Source organism: Convolutriloba macropyga, unplaced genomic scaffold (genome assembly GCF_964194025.1).
Source record: "Convolutriloba macropyga unplaced genomic scaffold, txConMacr16.3 SCAFFOLD_489, whole genome shotgun sequence".
NCBI lineage: Eukaryota > Metazoa > Xenacoelomorpha > Acoela > Convolutidae > Convolutriloba > Convolutriloba macropyga.
In genome coordinates this window covers 102,501-120,962 of record NW_027449569.1, presented here as the reverse complement: position 1 = coordinate 120,962, position 18,462 = coordinate 102,501, and the positions used below count along the sequence as shown (strand labels likewise).

The 18,462-nt window shown below is 33.4% G+C and overlaps 1 protein-coding gene across 5 annotated transcripts in view; it reads left to right on the top strand.

Moving 5' to 3' along the window:
- Positions 1-3,364: 3,364 nt before the first annotated feature.
- The window catches only part of LOC142355147 (uncharacterized), a 46,873-nt gene continuing 31,775 nt past the window's right edge, over positions 3,365-18,462 (top strand). Inside the window, exons 1-2 of one of the 5 annotated variants that reach the window (XM_075407400.1) lie at positions 3,365-3,417; positions 5,608-5,890. The gene's annotated coding sequence lies outside the window, so the exon portion shown is untranslated. Of the gene's footprint in view, positions 3,458-5,125; positions 5,891-15,756; positions 15,776-18,462 lie in introns of those variants that run through there. The other 4 variants (XM_075407399.1, XM_075407401.1, XM_075407398.1 and 1 more) reach the window with 4 other exon arrangements.

Here is an 18,462-nt window from a genome sequence, read left to right as displayed (position 1 = left end):
AGAGAGAGAGAGAGAGAGAGAGAGAGAGGAGAGAGGAGAGAGAGAGCGAGAGAACGAGAGCGAGAGAGAGAGAGAGAGAGAGAGAGAGAGAGAGAGAGAGCAAGAGAGAGAGAGAGAGAGAGAGAGAGAGAGAGAGAGCAAGAGAGAGAGAGAGAGAGAGAGAGAGAGAGAGAGAGAGAGAGAGAGAGAGAGAGAGAGAGAGAGAGCGAGAGAGAGAGAGAGAGAGAGAGAGAGAGAGAGAGAAAGAAAGAAAGAAAGAAAGAGCGAAATTACACGAGCGAACAATTGACTGAGGTGAAAGACTTCAACTTTTGTTTGCCTTGTTATTCTTGAGCAATGTATCTAAAGACTAGGTATTAGGTTGTTCGAGTAGATTTGATGTACAAATTTAATATCGAGAACAAAGTGCTTGTTAAAAATCTGTTAAATTGACCTAAAGTTTCGAAACGTTAGTATTTGAAGTTCCAGGCGGATGGTTGAATACATTATTGTTTTTTGTTTTAGCATCTAATAAATATTAACATCTTAACACGCAAATTTATTTAGCATCTAAATAAATTTGCGTGTTCCATCTGACTTCTTTTTGGACTGATCTTGAAAACAAAGTTCAACTTTGGAAATAAAAACATCATAAACTATGCTAGAGCAAACACTTTTACTGAATTGAAATGGTCATCAATATTAAAGCTGTTTTTATCTAATAAATATGTCACTGAAGTATGACTTTCGGTATCACTTATAATTATATCATCGATTAAGCATTAGGCAACGTTGCCGAATCGATGACGTAATCAGATAACCGAATGTTAAGAGATACCGAAGGATGAACTCAATCACAACTTAATAAAGCTGTCTTCACTTTGAACCAGAGCTAAATGCTTCGTCACTATTAAAGACCATCATTTCATATAGATTCGAGATCGGCCTGCATCTTTTCTTCAGTGAATTGACTCAAATGAAATCGAAAATTCAGTGACTTTTGTATAAATATAGCCTTTGATTTATTATCTTAAGACATGATCATTTATAACTGCCATTTTTAAACCCTTACAACGGTCATATGTCAAATTTAACAGCTAATTCCCGTCTCTTACTAGCTGTGCGACCCATTCTCTGCTCATTAATTTGCCCACAGGGGCTTTGTAAATCAAAAATGTTTTCTTTGGGTTCGTGGGGTGAGGATGTTGATTGTAAATTTTTGAATGAGCATGGGAAGATACGTAGTACACCTTGATGGTGGGTGATATAATCAGTGCTTGTAAAATGTCCCTTATTTGTATATGAGTACAGATCCTGTAAACACCCAAACAAACCCTAGCATTGTTGAAAAGTAAAAAGGTGGGAGCAGCTGCTTCAAATGAGGCCAACTTCAAATGACGTTTGTAGTGAAGAGTCCAATCAGAGTAGCAACTACCGTCTAATCTGGCGACTGGCCCGTTTGAATCGAAACCGCCATCGAACTTAGGAAACAGGCAAAGCAAAAAGGGAGCGAGGGAACTAGACAGATTTGGTTGTGTTTAGTTGTTAAAGTGGTCACGCTTCCAAATATCAAAGAGCCTCGCACGCAAACTGTTAGGTTCTAAACTCTAGTTGCAATAACTTAGAAGTGTTCTCTCTGCTTATGCTACGACCGCCGAACTCTTAGATCGATCGTCCAAGCTTGTGTTCATTTTTTAATAGCCTATTCCAAATTATCTATACACCACCGCCACCACCATAACCAATACAGTCACGCATTTCTGGCTAATATATCCAGAACAAAGTCAAAAGTCCTGTTAGTGTCAAACTCAAGAAGCTAACTGGTTTTATTCCGCTTATAAACTCTCATTTGACTAGGAATGTAACAGGTGGCCTTCAAAGACGAATCTTTCCTTGGACGAACGATTTTTTGACCTCCAAAATGCCTAAAATTCTTATTTTTTAAAAAAAAATTCTCAAGGTCAACTTTTAAAATGTTTTGACAATCGATCTTGAAAATTTTCTTTTTGGGCTAAAATGAAACAGGCTTTCACCATGTTCGACCCCGAGTGAAATAAAAAAACTGCCATTTTTGAATACTTAGCTCTCGATACTACATTCATCCTAAAAGCGATCTCAGAGTTTTGTCTTGTTTAAAAAAAAATCCATCGTCCCGAGATCATCTCAATTTGGATATCCATTATAACCAACCAGTTACGTTATTTTACGTTAGCCTTCGTCCAATCAGTGCAAATGCGCGAGGTGTATGCACAATATTAAACTGGGGAGGTGTTTTTTCACAGTTAGGTTGCAGAAGCGTGTTTTAGTGTTTATTGTCTCGCACACTCTCCCCTAACCTGCAACTGGTGTTGTAATCTTAGCTGTTTTAAAAAGTGCTCTGATCTTTTTGATCAAATCGCTACTCTGTCTACCCGACGTTGTCTGTTACAACTATAAACAGTCAACGTCGTTACTTAAGTTCTGACTAATGCAAATAGCGTAATATACTTCAGGAAAAAGCTTATTCTTCTCTCTTATGATTTTTTCAGCTAATTCCGCCCATTCAGCTAAAAAACGCGCGTTTCTAGTGAATTTTCAGCAGTATTCCGATCGATATACGCTCATTTCGCTTGCCTTTTTTTGTAGATAATATTTAGGAAATAGAAAACATTTCGGACTATATTAATTATTAATGGAACACCAGCTGTGCATGGCAATGATTCCTTTTTAACCAGCAACCACCCTAGTTGATATATTTGTTCATTTCAAATGTGAGAGAATAACATGCAACGCTACTTAAGGTTAAATTAAAACCCGAGATTTTCAATCAGATGGAAAGATGTACTTGATTTTATCATCAACTAAAAATAGGCTTTATTGGCAAAGTTACGATCAATAAAAAATCAGTTTTTAAAATTCAAATTAGTCAATAAATTGAACACTCACGCATGCATTGACAAGAGGGTGAAAATGTCCAAATTAACAGCTACAGAGCCATGCAAGCGACAAATTAGCCCGGCGGTAGTCGAGTCTTTTGATGCAATGTGGCCTTATATCACTACCCCAACATTGCCTATCTCACTCAATTCACAACGTACCCGAGCTAACATTCAATTTTACCCATCAAAGCGCTTTTTTAAGTAAGTCAATTTGCATTGATGCAAAACAGCACCCGCACATGCGAGCAAACTGGGCTAAATCATTTCACCCTAGGCCATATTATGGCTCTGCGCCAGAATTGTATGGCACACAAAATACCCATAAAAACAGTTTTTCCAGCTTTCCCGCTGTGTCAGGGGTTATCACGCACCTTTAGGCTAAATTGGGTGTTTTTCACGTTTTCTATTGGAGGAAATTTGACATTTTGATTACAAATTTGTGATAAACACATCGAAAGGGTGAACGAATTGGAAACATTTATTTTTCATTTCTCCTTTTGATTACCGTTTCTGATTACACGTGAAGATATTAAGTATGAACAGTGTTTAGATAATCAAAAGTGAGTTGTAGTTATTTCTTTTAATAACTTATTGTTTTTCTACATATTCTAACCCAGTTATTCTGCGGTTTCCATTGACAAGCGAAAGGGTGGCGGCCATCAGCTATGATCTGTTTGATCATGCTCAAATGCAGACAAACTGGAGACACTCATATTAAGGAACACTAACGGACCTGGTTTTTTCTTGTGATTGTGTGTGTGTGTGTGTGTGTGTGTGTGTGAGAGAGTGTGTGTGTGTGTATGTGTGTGTGTCGTGTGTGTGTGTGTGTGTGTGTGTGTGTGTGTGTGTGTGTGTGTGTGTGTGTGTGTGTGTGTGTGTGTGTGTGTGTTGAAAAGAACAATAAATTCTCTGACGAAGCTTACTCAAGCCATCCTTGTTTAGCTATTTTTGCCCGTTTATTTTAATTGTTGCGTGTTAATTTTTTTCGCGATTAATAGTTTGCACTCGGCTCAATAATAATTCACCGCTGTCGAAATTCCAGATAAACTCCACAAAGACGATAATTTTTCCTTATTTTAGATGAAAAATATTACGGATGCACGAAATCGAACTTTCCTACGCCATAATGAAAACTGCTTTGGCATTAATTTAAAGGGAGCATTTTTTGGCACATTATTTTTGTAAATAGTTTCTTGGTCAGAAAGTGAAAGATCAAAATACAAATCCAATTAAGCTAGCATTATTATTGATTTTTATAGAAATGATGTGTTCTCAAGAGTCACGAAACGAAGTAGAAAGAAACCCTTATGGCTGGCATGCAAGGGGTTTCTAATCAGTTTTTTTCAAGATGTGCTCAGTTGCGAAAATAGGAGGACAATTTTGTGTGCTTATGTCATAGGGTGCTTCTGATCTCAGGACCCAACCGTCGAGTTACGAAAGTGATCAGGGGATTGAAAACATTTTTTGAGCAAAAAGAGGAGGTTGTTTGTATTGATCTTGGTCTACATACAAGAAAAAATAACAGTTTTTGCAATTTCATCCCCAGATAATTGTTTTAATTAAAACTCAGCTAACATCGCTAGCAGCTAATTAATTGAATTGAAAATGAAAATTTTTATTGTTTTTAAGTTTTCTCTCATTTGTTTTTAAAAAGTTAGTTTTGCAAAGAGCGCTTATTGAGCTAGGTTGACGATTTTTGCTATCACGCCACAGACTTTTGCAATAGAGCAAAAAATTGGTAGCAACAATTTCCAAACTGTTTCAAATTTCAGCAACCTCCCTCAGGGTTGGCTGGTCAGATTCTCAAAATCTTTCTAATACCAAAGAAGTGAGGGGTTTATTCTTCATATACTCCTTCATACGGTGTTTCAAAAAATATTCCCCCAATATATATCGCTAAATAACACATCAATTCAGACTCAAGGCTTTCAATGCTCACCAAGGCAACTCAAAATCTTTATTGTGTTTAAGCTTGTTCTGGCAAACTCTTATTTTTTCATAAAATGGATTTATTCCCTCGTATGAAACATACTCTTAAAAAAATAACTTTGAGTTCATTCTACCGTTAACATTGTTGTTTCTCGGAACAAATACGCATTTTCTTATCCTGTCTGCGTAATTGTGGATATTTAGAAGCTCATTGTTCAACAAGCTTTGGTCACTATAAGAACTTTATTGTAGGCGGGTGGATACATTTATCGGGGTATATTTTGACTTTAAACTCGATTAGTAAATGTTTCTACAACAATAGATATTGCCCGATCTACTTATATGCCACGCGCTTTTGTGAATGATCCTTTTGTTGTAAAATTATTTCGAATAATCGAGGCTCTGTTCGCTCTATTGCAGCTCTGTTTAATATCGAGTTCACGCTCACAAGTTATACGCATAAGCTTATTTAGATCAAAGACTACTTCACATATAAAAAATGAATCAAAGGTTGACACCATTTTACAAAAAGGGGTGAAAAGTTGACATCTAACTTTTAATCTGAATCAAACTAGCGCCGACCTATCATGTAACATGTTCTAGTTATTAGCATAAGTTTACTTTCATTAAAGATTGGTACACATACGAAATGTAACGCAGTTTCACTAACAGATTCAACGGATAGAAAAACGAGTGAGCGACATTAAAACTAAATTTGGACCATTCTTTATACGAGATCAAACCACTGAATGTATAAGGTTAAGAGGAGAAAACTTTGCAGTTCTGGAATGCCGCCAGACTCAATTAGAATTGCACTATCAATTTTGAACTGAGGTGTTACTTGATTGAAGTCCTAATTAGCACCCTCGACCCCAATTACAACAACAAAGGCTCACCTGGCCCAGCTCATTTTTGTATGCAGGGACAAAGTCGCCGCTTTTCAACTTCACAAGTATTATTGGGCCAAATTATTCTCACTTCACTTGAAATTGAGTCTGTTTCACGGCTGCCGGGAATGACTCCAGGAAACTGAAACGACCAGACAGAACAGACGTTTTGAAAAGGTAATCTCTACTGCAATAGTTTCTAGAACTATCATTGTTAAATGAAAGATAAATCATGAAAATGAGAGCAACAACGTTAACTACCGCATTTTATGTCTTTTAATTTCTTTTTTGAGAAAGAAGAAATTTTGGTCATAATTTTCATTTTCATTTTGACCCGATCGATTTCTGAAGGAAAAATTTGGTTGCTTCAATATATCACGCGCGATATTTCAATCTCTGATTAGTTTCTCCCAAATTTCTGTCCTGTCATCTTTTTTTGTTCAAAAATACAACCACCAATCACAGTTTATACTGTTCAGTAATTGCTTTTATCTTCAAAGTTTGTCTCATTTATGAGATTTATGTTTCTTGTATTCATGACTACTGCCAGTGTTCTCAGCTGCTAATTTTTGAGTTGAAAAGTTCCGGCCTTAAAACCATTATGCAAATGTAATCAGAGTCAGTCAAAGGAAGATTCAAACCTCTTATGCTTAAAATACTTTTGCATTCATCAATTATAGAAGTATTATTCGAAAAATGCCTGGAAGATTCAATGAGATGATTTGTGCTGTAGTGAGATGATACATAATTATCATACTGAAATCATGAGAAACAAGGAGGCTCGATAATGTATGTTTGCGCACAATGTTCCGAACCACAATTTTCATCCACATTTTTGAATTAATTTTCTATCGAATGAGGAAGAAAAAATGCACATACTGTATGAAAATAATTGGTTAATGTGTACAGAAATGGTTTAAACGCAAACCAATGAATAATTGAATAAGGCAACATTGGAGAGCCGATGATACATGCTATTAATAAGACTACGAGACGAGACAAACAAAAAAAAAACAAAAATTAAGTTCAAACTCATTATCTATAGTTTTTAAAACAATCACCAACAAAGTCAAAATAGCATCAGATTAAACCTAAAACAAACAAATAAAATTGTACTAAATTTTCAAGCCTATGGACCTTTCCTTAGTAAAACTCGATAATGAATCAAGAAAAAAAGTGGCAAAGTCTTAAAAAACCACCAGCTTTCAACCAAAAACACTAGATAGATTCTTACGTATCTTCATCGGAGGCCATGAGATCTATCTTTAGTGAGTGAATGAATTAAATGATGCAAACATGCGAGCCAAGGAGACCTTCCATTGATAAGATTAGGAGATAAGACAGGCAGCAAAAACAATTAACGAGAACAATTGACCAAAAATTATTATAAGTGTTTTAAAAACACTAAACAACAAAGTCAAAGCGGCCCAAAAAATCCCGACAAATTCCAAATAAAATTAGAAAAACAGGAACAAAAAATTGTACGCCTCCAGAAAGCTCGTCCTAAATCAGACTAAACAAAAACTCGATAAAAAATGAAGGCGCAATGTTTGAAATCACATTTTAATTTTTTAAAGCTGTTATTAATAGACTCCTGAAAAACATTGGCTATCAAATGAAAACGTTGAAGAAGCTTTTTTCTCTTGTGAAAACTGTTGACGTCCTATAGCTTTTGTCTTCAAAACTAAAGCAAACCTACTTTAATGATATAGAACAAAAAAAAATCTCAGAGCCACGAAACCAGCAATTGAAAGTACAAAATCAACAATTCAAAATAATATTGTTTTTCTTAAAGAAAGAAGATGCAACCTTTTTTCCTGAGATTAAGCTACAATCTGAAAGAAACGAGACAAAAAAAGAAGTTCAAAGAATCAGATACTATAAATTAATTATTTTCAAATTTAATAACAATCTTAAATTTTCAGCTCTTATAATCCGAATAGATCAACATGTAAATTCACGAGATGTCAGATGTACAGCATATTAGTAGATACTAAGCGACAAGACTATGACATAACTACAGAACATAAACTTGAAGGCAGGACTAAAAATTCCACAAATAATTCTACAATAACACATTGTTAAAGTTATTGAAAAGAATAGTTATCAATTGAAAAGATTGTGAGTTTACAGTTGGGTTTCTTGGAACATGAATGGGTCTTCTTAGAGGGATTATGCAACCAAGGCAAAATATATAACGAAAAGTGATGAACAGTACCAAAATTTCAAATAATTTTTTGAGTAAATTGTTTATGTCAAAGCCGTAAAACCGTCAGCTGCAGTATAAAAATTATAAAACAATTGTCGTTTGCCTAATTTGAATGTGGATGGTACATTTCATTGTTGAGACTAAGCAACATGTTGTCGAACAGAAAATAAATCTCGAGAGATTGAAAAAATTATATTTTAAGTCCCTGACAACATTATCTATCAGCCAAATTCAATAAAGACATTAATTTTTTTCTTCAGAGGAAGCCAATGAGGCTAGGAGGCATTCTGAGCTTGTGATACGATCACAAACAAAAACAAGAATTACCGGTAAAAAGAAAAAGTCTATCAAATTCTGCAGAAAAATTGTTTTGAAGCCGTCAAAACCATATTCTATCCACTAGAAAAACAATCTATATGTTGAACTGCCTTAACTTTCAAGATGAATGACACCTGTTATACAGGATAACCCGAAAAGGCAACACAGAACAATTTCGAAAATGGGCAATTTTTGGAAATTCGGAAAAAAAACTTTAAGAGAATTTGTGGTATGGAAGCCAGTAAATGATTAACTAAAAATTATTTTATAACCAGCAAAATCTAATTCTTTTTCCTTTAGAAAAAAGAACCAGTTTTTAACTTGTGTTCGCTGGCAGAGAGAACCAATTTGGCGGCATTTAGAAACCATTAGCAAAGACAAAAAATATAACTGAGATTTTCATTGAAAAAACATATAACGACAAGACCCATTAGATGTCAACTGATGTCTACAGATTAGATGTCTATAGTTGTTTCTATTTTACCAGTAAAGAAAGTCAGCTGGATCCTTTGTTATTAATATTCGGACTGCAAAAAAGGCTGCAAAAATACAACAAATTTTTGACAAAACACAAAGTTTCAAAAAAAACAAGGAAGCAAATTTAAGAAAACTCTGTTTGGAAATCGTAAAAACCAATAAAATCTCTCTGTAAGTATAGTATATGAACATGGGGCCTCATTTATACGTAAATATTAGCAGAATAGAATTTTTTATAAAATTTAGAATTTTTATCTTCCAGAGGAAACTGTTCTTGTCTATACAAAACGTAGAAGACACGTAAAAAATGCTGGAATTGTTTTTAAGAAGACGTCGCCCCAATAAAATCATCACAAAATTTGTTTCTGTGAGAATATAATATACCTTTAATTGCTGCACGCTCAATAATATCAAGCTATAGTTCTAATTGTAGCCGGAATAGATAATTGGGGAATAGAAGGTTTATTATATGAAAACTAGCGGATGGATTTTGAATAATTGTTATTTTGAGTTTTTGAAAAATCGGCGAATTTGTGCGGGCTTTCTAATGATACCCATCAATATTATAAAAATTGAGTATAACAATTTGACCGAAGAAAAAAATTCCATTTGAGCACATAATTACTCTTCCGCTAAAATGGGTCCGGACAAATTTCAGGTATCAAGATTATCAAAATCAGTTTTGTTATCTGGCTAGCTAGCTATCAAAACTGATTTTGATAAACTTGATACCTGCCATTTCTCAGAACCTCTTTAAACTATTACTGTATCATTTCACAAATGCAGGTTACTGAATCATCAAGATTTGATAGCTAGCTACGTAGCAGGCTAGTGTCTGTGAATTGCATTATGAAAAATTCAAGAGCTTTTTTGTCAGTTCTCATTTTCAAATGATGTTTTCTTTGGCCTTTTGGTTGTGTACATGCAGATTCGAATTGTTTTTTTAATAGGAAAAAATAATGCTTAGAAGATTCGTACTTTTAACAAAAATGCATTTAGTAATTGGAGAGTGTCATTAAGAAATGAAACATTTTAAGGAAAAAGATAAATTCCATCTTTGGATTTTGTGGTGATAGCCTTCAAAAACTACAAAATTGTACTAAAGAGTTCGAATCTGAATTATCTGGAGACTAAAACAATAGCATGTATTGTTTGTGTTATGGAATGCTGGAGATTTATTTGGCGTTTGTATAAGTGCAACAATGTTCTCATCAAGTTTTTTTTTTAAATATATGACATACACTCACTCTATCTATCTCATACACACACAATTATATATATATATATATATATATATATATATATATATTTATATATATATATATATATATATATATATAAATATATATATATGATTGTATTTATATATGTATATATATATATATATATATATATATATATATATATATATATATATATATATATATACTCCTTTAATCCTTTAACAACACATCAATAGGAAGGTGGCTCAGTAATGTGCTTTTGTACATAAAGTTCGGACCCCGCTCATTGGCAATGTCGGCATCAAAAGTCTAATCATTTAATAACAGATAGAAAACCCACAAAAAAATCAAGTTTTTAAAAAAAATTATTTTATATATATATATATATATAAATATATATATATATATCTACATATATATATATATATATATATATATATATATATATATATATATATATAAATATATTTATATATATATATATATATATATATATATATATATACCTTTAACAACACATAAATAAGAAGGCAGATCAGTAATGTGTTTTTTTACATAAAGTTCGGACCCCGCTCTTTGGCAATGTCGGCATAAAGGTCTAATCATTTAGGAACAGATAGAAAGCCCACAAAAAATCAAGTATTTAAAAAAAGGTATGATTAAAATGATCGCCTCTACCGCAAATAACTCAGGGGATTATTATTTGCTGCATTAAATTAATGAGATCAGCCATTGTTAAGAAAGCAATTCAAGACGAACAACGAAATCAAACAACAATAACAACAAACCTCAATTACATCCAAAAGTTTATGTCAATTTTAAAAAAGTTATTGACACGTTCAAAATGTCGCCAGATCGAATTTAATTTCAGAAAAATTTTAAATCACTAGAAAAGATATGAAACGACTCCAAAATAAGGCGCGGTGGCTTTTAAACAAAAAACAAAAAAGCAAATTAAAAAATTGGTTTGTATTTTTAAAAACATTTAGTTTCAAAGTAATGAAAACTGTTAGACAGCAATTTTGCAAAAAACAACCAAAAAGTTTTTAATTACAGAAACTCAATAGGAGGACAAGAGTTATTATTAGTTTCTTTTTGCGGTTATAAAAAGAACAAAAAATAGAGAAAACAAACAATAATTCATTTAAAACTTGCGAGAAAACATTCTCAAAGCCCTAAGGCCATATTTTTCTCTCAAAATCTGTTAAATTGTGGTTTTGTCGAACGCCAATTTTGTGGTATGTGACCTCTCGTTAATCAGGATAGGTTTCAAGTTAACAAAGAAGCGAAAAAAGGGCAAAATTAAGTGATAATTTTGTTTTTTTTTATCGAACACAATTATTTTCAAAGTCATGAAAGCCATTAGCTACAAAACGAAATATTTAAATATGCTCCAAATAATTGTCCAAAAGAAACTCTTGAGACCTGTAATTAATCAGAACATGTCTTACGTCTACAAAAATAGCCAAAAATCAAAACTTAATGTACTTTTTTGCGAAAGACCTGTATCGAAGCTAGTAAATACATAAAGAAGTCTTTAGAGCATTAGAACTCGTACACTTGCACTTTTCCTCCTTGAAAACAATATTGTTTTAAGTGATCTGTAATTGACGAGATTAGCTAATAAATAGACAGAAGAAGAAAAATGCGATGTCAAAATTTGTTTATTTTTTAATTTTTTCCAACTCTTCAAAGCCTTCAGCTATCTTGTCAAATTAAGAAGTAGGCAATGATTTTCTTTGTTTTAAAAAGAGACCTATCATTATCCAGGAATTTTTATATGACTAAAAACACAAAGTAACGCAACAGTTAAAACAAATATATAAAATTCAATTAAATTCATCGAGAAAGGGGTGTCGAAGCCGTTGAAAACTTGACATATGCCTTTCAAGACTTTCTATCTTCCTTTTTCTTGAACGCCATTATTGTAATTTTTGAAGGGTCGATAGTATGATATTGTTTCAAAACGAGGAAGAAAACGTAAAAAATAAGCCGAAACTTAAGATAAGAAAATGAGAAATCTACTAATATCAAAGCTAGAAAACCATATCTTAACGTTAAAAACAGCAATAAAATCAACTTTATAAATCAACAGGAAGAAGAGAAAGAAAAGGGATTCTTGCTTTGCAGACATTAAGCTACAAGTTGACTAAAGTAAGAGAAAAATAGTGGCATTATTCAATAAGCCACTCTTTCTTTAAATATCAAATATGTCTAAAAGTGAAAACAAACACAACTTTTCGAGTGAGAAACAAGATATCTTAATTTGGAACTGCTTAGAAAACCATTTGGATCTATCAACAGTGAGCTTTTATTTGAATTGCTTTTCTTTAAATATCATAAAACAGATAATTTTTTTGAAAAAGACCGAGTGATTACAACCCGAATTATTTTTGGATTGTAATGGTCCACGATTGGACCAAAACCAGCCATGCTATTGCTCTTAGTTCACTCAGAACACTCAATTCTTTGGAATATTATGGATTTAGATAATTTGTCAGTTGAACGATCAAAAACAAATAATGTTTTTGCGATAATCATAGAGTAGAGTTAGCCAAAACCGCAAACTTTCTATTCCAGACTACTGTCAATGAAATTGGAAGAAAGAATAGCTCCTTTTGTAATTTACAAAAAGTGTGCTAGTTGTTTTTGGGTGTGTATTACCGGCGAATTTAATCATAGTGAACTAACTAAGCTTATTTAGGGCAATTTTTGATGAAAGACGCTGAATTTTGAAATATTTAGCCAAAGTTTTAGCCAGAAAAACTAAATCAAAAGAGTCAACATGTGAATACAAATAATTTAACTAGGTCTAATATTCACAAAGATTTAAACCAAGATAAATCGCTCTAGAAAACAAAATAATCTTTTAATTTCTATTCTCTAAGGTGGACGGTCTTTTTAATGATATCACTGAACTCTCTCTACGATGAATATATCGATCAGTCAACACAAGAACACACTTCTTATGCTGAACAAAATTTACAACTGTTATACTGCCCTCAAGTTTGATGAATATTGGAAAGTTTTCAAGGGACCACGCAGTAACATTCTGCAGCAAAATAATTTTTGAGGACAATTTTTAGTTGGACGAAATCAGTCAAATTGGAAGAGTATTTTGATTTGAGAGTTGTGTAATAAGCAAATGTTCTCACCCAGCGGAATGACATCTCAACTTTTTGCTGGACATGTCCAACAGTGTTATTTTGGAAACAGTTGAACTCTATTTTAAAATTAAAGGCTGTGAACTTCAAGTACTATCAGTATCCCGTAAAGTTGTCCTGTTTATGTAACTAATTAACAAAGTGATTGCCATATCACGGGTACCAAGTCAATTTAACAAAAATAAGAATTGTTGACTGAACGAAAAAAACCCATTTGAGTATACTGTTCTTCCCCCGCCCTCAAGAGGGTTCGGAACAAATACAAGAATTTAATTAAATATGACAATATGTAAATTCATAGCTAAAATTTCAGCGGTCACAAGACTACACACGAAATTTTGGTCGTTACAGGCTCATGAATTTCTATTTCTCAAGTTTTCTGCCAACAAATTAAATAAATCATTTTCCTGAGCAGAAGTTTTCTTAAGTTGGCATGGTTTAATTACCGGTCTAGTCACATATCATTTTCAAACATTGAGCTGTAAAAACAAGAAAACAAGTTAGTACGCAAGGAAACAAGGAAGCATTAGTAAATAATGAGCCGAGCAGCCATCACAAGCAAAAGTAGGAAAAGTGGAAAGAAGTGAACTATAAAACACCTCTCTCTCTCTCTCCTTAGTATCTCGTTCAGCTGTTAGGTGTTGCTGCTGCTGCCGCCGCCATTGTACGTGTAAATCTATCAATCTCAAAATACTTGAAAGAGAATTGTAGCAGACTAAGCCGCCGCTTTACGTGTTACAACCGGCGCAGATTGAAAGGCTAAAGACCAAATTGGCCAGAGAGATCCGAGAATTAACAGTTATTTGGCTGATATTTGATTGATTGATCTACCTTATTATAATATTTCCTTTTATATTCTACTTTTCTTGTGTTCCTTTTTAGTTATAACTAAATTCGCTCTTTGTGTCTTTCTTGTTTCTTGTTGTTGCGGCTTTCTTTGAAAAAGCACCCCCAATAATTCTTTCAAACTAAAGTGAGTATAAAACAGCTATATATAATTCCTCTTTTATAAAACCGAACCAATCATCCCCCCCCCCCCCGTGATACACACTCGAGATATAACCTCAACCGCATTCTCAAAACCACCCGAACAGATCTTTCTATCAGGTCTTTCAAACTCACCTGAAAGTGGGCTAAATCCTTCTTTAAATAACCAGCACCCCCTCCCCCCTCTTCTAGAGGATTATAGTGTTAAAATTATTGACAGACATTGTCTATGAACAGGGTAGATCTGTGAAGTTGTTAAAACTCCGTGATTGCTTTCTTGTCTTTAAAACTGGTTTGTTTTTGAAGATCCGACGCGACAACAGAGTACATGTGGCAGTGGTCTTGATTCTATAACTAGCACGCAATTGAAGTTGCTCTAGTTTAGTCTAACCAGAGTCTTTGTCAAAATTAAAAGACCACTGTCAAAAGTTAAATAACTAAACAAGGAAAAGTTCAAACGTCGGTTAACTTTTATTATCCAGTTACGTTTTATGACTAGTTATCTATTTGACACAAATTTAATGAGAGAAGCCATATTCACTCAACAGTTTACAGACTTTATAAGTGGGTCTAATTCACTGTGGAGAAAATACAGCTAAATATTTTATCAGCTGGTTGCAGTAATCACATTTCCATGAATTTCAACAAACCAACAAATATCTGTTCGAGGAATTAAGGAATATTGTCCCTATTCAGGAAAAGATCGATAACTCCATAGTACCACACTGAAGCCAAAAAGAGAAAGTAAATTAATATAAATAGGCGATCTATCGTTTTGAAAAACAGGTGTGTAGAAATATATTTCTGTTGCAACAATGTTTTACCATTTTTTGCCATCTAATTGAAAAGAAGAACGCATAAAGTTTTCCACCCCGTACCTTGGTCACAGTGAGTTTCAGTGCTGTAACATTGACTTTAAATAGTAACCATTACTGAAACAGACAAAAACAAGTGTAAATACTTCTGTCAGTCTGCCCAGAGTCGATTAAGAAACATCCCAGTCTGTCCTTCTTCTTCGCAGCCTAATTTACATTATTGGACAAAACTGCGCAGAATGTTTCACATCAGACTGTACATACAAAGACCTGACAGACTGTACATAGCAAATTTTGAAAATTTCGAATAACTCGATGTCATGCATGAATATTTTAAATTGGCGATACCCTCTATTCTATAGCTATTTCTACTAACTACACCACAACTACACCACTACACCAAACTAAACCACAACTAACTCGCACATCGACCTCCACCGACCTCCACCGACCTCAGCCACCGAATTCCGCCACCGATCTCCACCGAACTCCGACGACCTCCACCATTTTCACCTGAAAGATGTGAATGCACCAATGTATATATTTGAATAGATCAAGCTTCGGGCTTTCGCCCGTGGGGTGTTAATCCCAGTGTTAATCAGTCTAGTTATGTTTATCTTTTTCCAATGTTTGAATAGTAGACTCAATGGTCTTCGTATGTTGTGTATTTCAGATCTGATTGAAACTTGTTTTTCTGTAGACTTTGTTGATTGAATTTGCTTATTGTTATCGTTGGAAGTTATCGTGATGGAAGTTTATGCGCAGATAATTGTCAGCCGGCAATTAATGCTACACAGGCAAACGGAAGAATAAACTTAGTCATGCAATGACAGATAACAGGGACTGAAAACTTTCATGCTCAGAAACAAGTCAGTTTAATGACTCATTGACCTCCAAATAACAGACTGTAAATTTAAATCTAGGACATGTACAGAGCAATGGGCCGGACAAAATCCAGTATGATTTTTAATCTGAATCAGCAATGAATTGCACTGCTAGAGTGGTCCGGGACCCCCCTTTGTATCTTCATGAAACTTATTTGAACAACAAATCGCAAGTGATTTAAATGATGAAATTAGTTCGCGATTAAATGTGGTGCAAAAATTGACGCTTATCGGATTTTTCCTAGGCAAACCAAATTCAAAATGGCAACTTTGTCATAATAACTAGGATTTCATCAAAACATGTCCCTTTCGTTTAACTCTTTCAGAAGAAACAATCTTTAAGAAATCCTTAGAAATTTTTTTAAAAGTTTTGTATTGAAAAAGGTGGGAGAACCCTCCTAATCAGGATAGACTAAAGATACTGATTATTTGACGTCATGCGAACTAAATTATGACGATATTCTCAATCTTGAGAAAAATAGTCAGTAAAAATATTTCAGCGTTCGTATTTTATTAAATTTGATCAAAAACAATTAAAATTCAACGAAGAACTGTTGAACTAAGTGCTATCGAACGAAGGACCAGGGCTTTGCAGCGTGCTTCAGCAGGGGTATGTTCGTTAACTGATGTCTTCTAAAATTGATGTTTAAAAAACAATAAAGATTGAGATATTACCATTGACGCATATCAATGTTAACGTTAGCGAAAATGAAACCTTTGCGCAATTTTCACTTGACATTTTCAACCGCTACAGATGAGATGCCTACAGTTTCAAAACTGTGCAATTAAGATCATGCGCGAAGCTAAAAGTTGAGCCTGAGAGAAGTAGTCAAAATTCAAAACTCTCAGGAAAAAAGTTTTGTGTCGACCACTCTTGAAGGGAGAGGAACTAAATACTCCACTGGGTTTTTTTTTGCTCCGATAATTTTGACCGATCGATATATCCATCGTAGAGAGTTTTGAGGGTATCAATAAAAAGCCCATCCGGTGTAGAATATGAAATTAAGAAAATTCTTCGAATTTCGTTTTCTCGATTGATTTATCGAGGTTCAAATTTTTGTGAATATTGAGATTGATTTGTGTTTTTTATTCACTTTTTTGCGCAAGTTTTATTGAAACTATAGTTAATTTGTTTAAAAATGTTGAAAATATTAACAATGAAGTTGTTGATTTGATTTTCAAAGACAAAAAATTTTTGTTGACTATTTTGATTGATTTTTTTGGGCTAAAATTTGGGTAATTTGGCTAATATTTGGGTAAAGATTTCAAAACTCAGATATTTTCATCAAAAATTGCACAAAAGAAGCTTACCATTTTGGTCCAATTTGAATAAATTCGCCGAAAGTACACACAACGAAAACCCAATGAAACAAGCTTTATAATTTCCACGAAGGCCAGTCCTACCTCCACTTCCACAGAGTTTTCTGGAATTAACGTTCGGCCGTTATTTGCAAACTTATCTCGATGATGATTTTTCAGAAACGCTGCAATTGTTTTTTATTTTTTACTAACAAATTATCTATGTCTATAACATTTGAAACTTTTAAGTGTTTTTAGTGGACAAACAGAAATAGCAAGGCTAGTTTTGGTGCAATCTTGGACTGTTACATTCTAAAGATGATTCGGATTGTAATCAGTCGGTCTTATTAAAAAAATAAAAAGATCTTTTTTCTGCTAGTAAAAGAAAACGACAATTCAATTCAAAGCTCACTGGTGATACGTCCTTTTATCTTTCTGGGCAGTTCCAAATTAATGGGCTTTTTCAAATTTGCCAATAGTTTTCTCTTAATTTGGTCAACATGTAGCTTAGTTCCAGCAAAATTAGAAAACTTCCGCTTTATAATGAAGTAAAATTTTATGCTTTTTGCTGTTTTACGCGTTAAGTTTTGATTTTATGTCCCTGATACAACCTGAATTCACAATTTTTCTTTGACTTATATGTATTTGCCCGATTTTTCGTTTTTCCGTTTTTTTGTCTTTTTTCGTTTTTTCACTTTGTGACATTATTGACACTGAGCATAACACACTAACTGGCGTTCAGGATGGGGCACAAATGAACAAATTAAAATATTTAAAGATTTGAATTATGGTTTTAACGGCTTCGACACCACATTCTCTAGAAATTAATTGAGTTTTTTTTTCACTTTGTCTTTTTGCCGTAAGATATTTTCTGGAGACTGACAGTTCTGATTGCTTTATATAGAGAATTAGATGAACCTATAATCTGATTTGAGTAGATTGCTGATGGCTTTCATGGTTTTAAAATTTATAGTTTTAAAAAACACTATCTAATTTCGCCTTTTAATTTTGTGTGTGTGTTTTTGTTACCTAGTCTCATTAATTAAAATTCACAAATAACATTATTGTCAAGTGAAAACGCAAGAATTCAAAATCTAATTTTTAGTAACAAATTATGACAGTACTGGCTTCGACATGGTGTTTTTGCTGAAAAAGTAAAATGAAATTTGATTTTTGTCTATATTTGACGTTGTTTTTTTAAGGTAAAGTTTATTCTGATTAATTAAAGATCTCTAAAGTTTCATTCGAACAAAAACATCAAACTACCTGGCTAATTCATTCTGCGGCTAAAGGCTTTCATGATTTCGAAAGTAATTGCTTTGGAAAAACACAAAAGTAGTTCCAAATTTTAAACTTTTTTCGAATTATTTTTG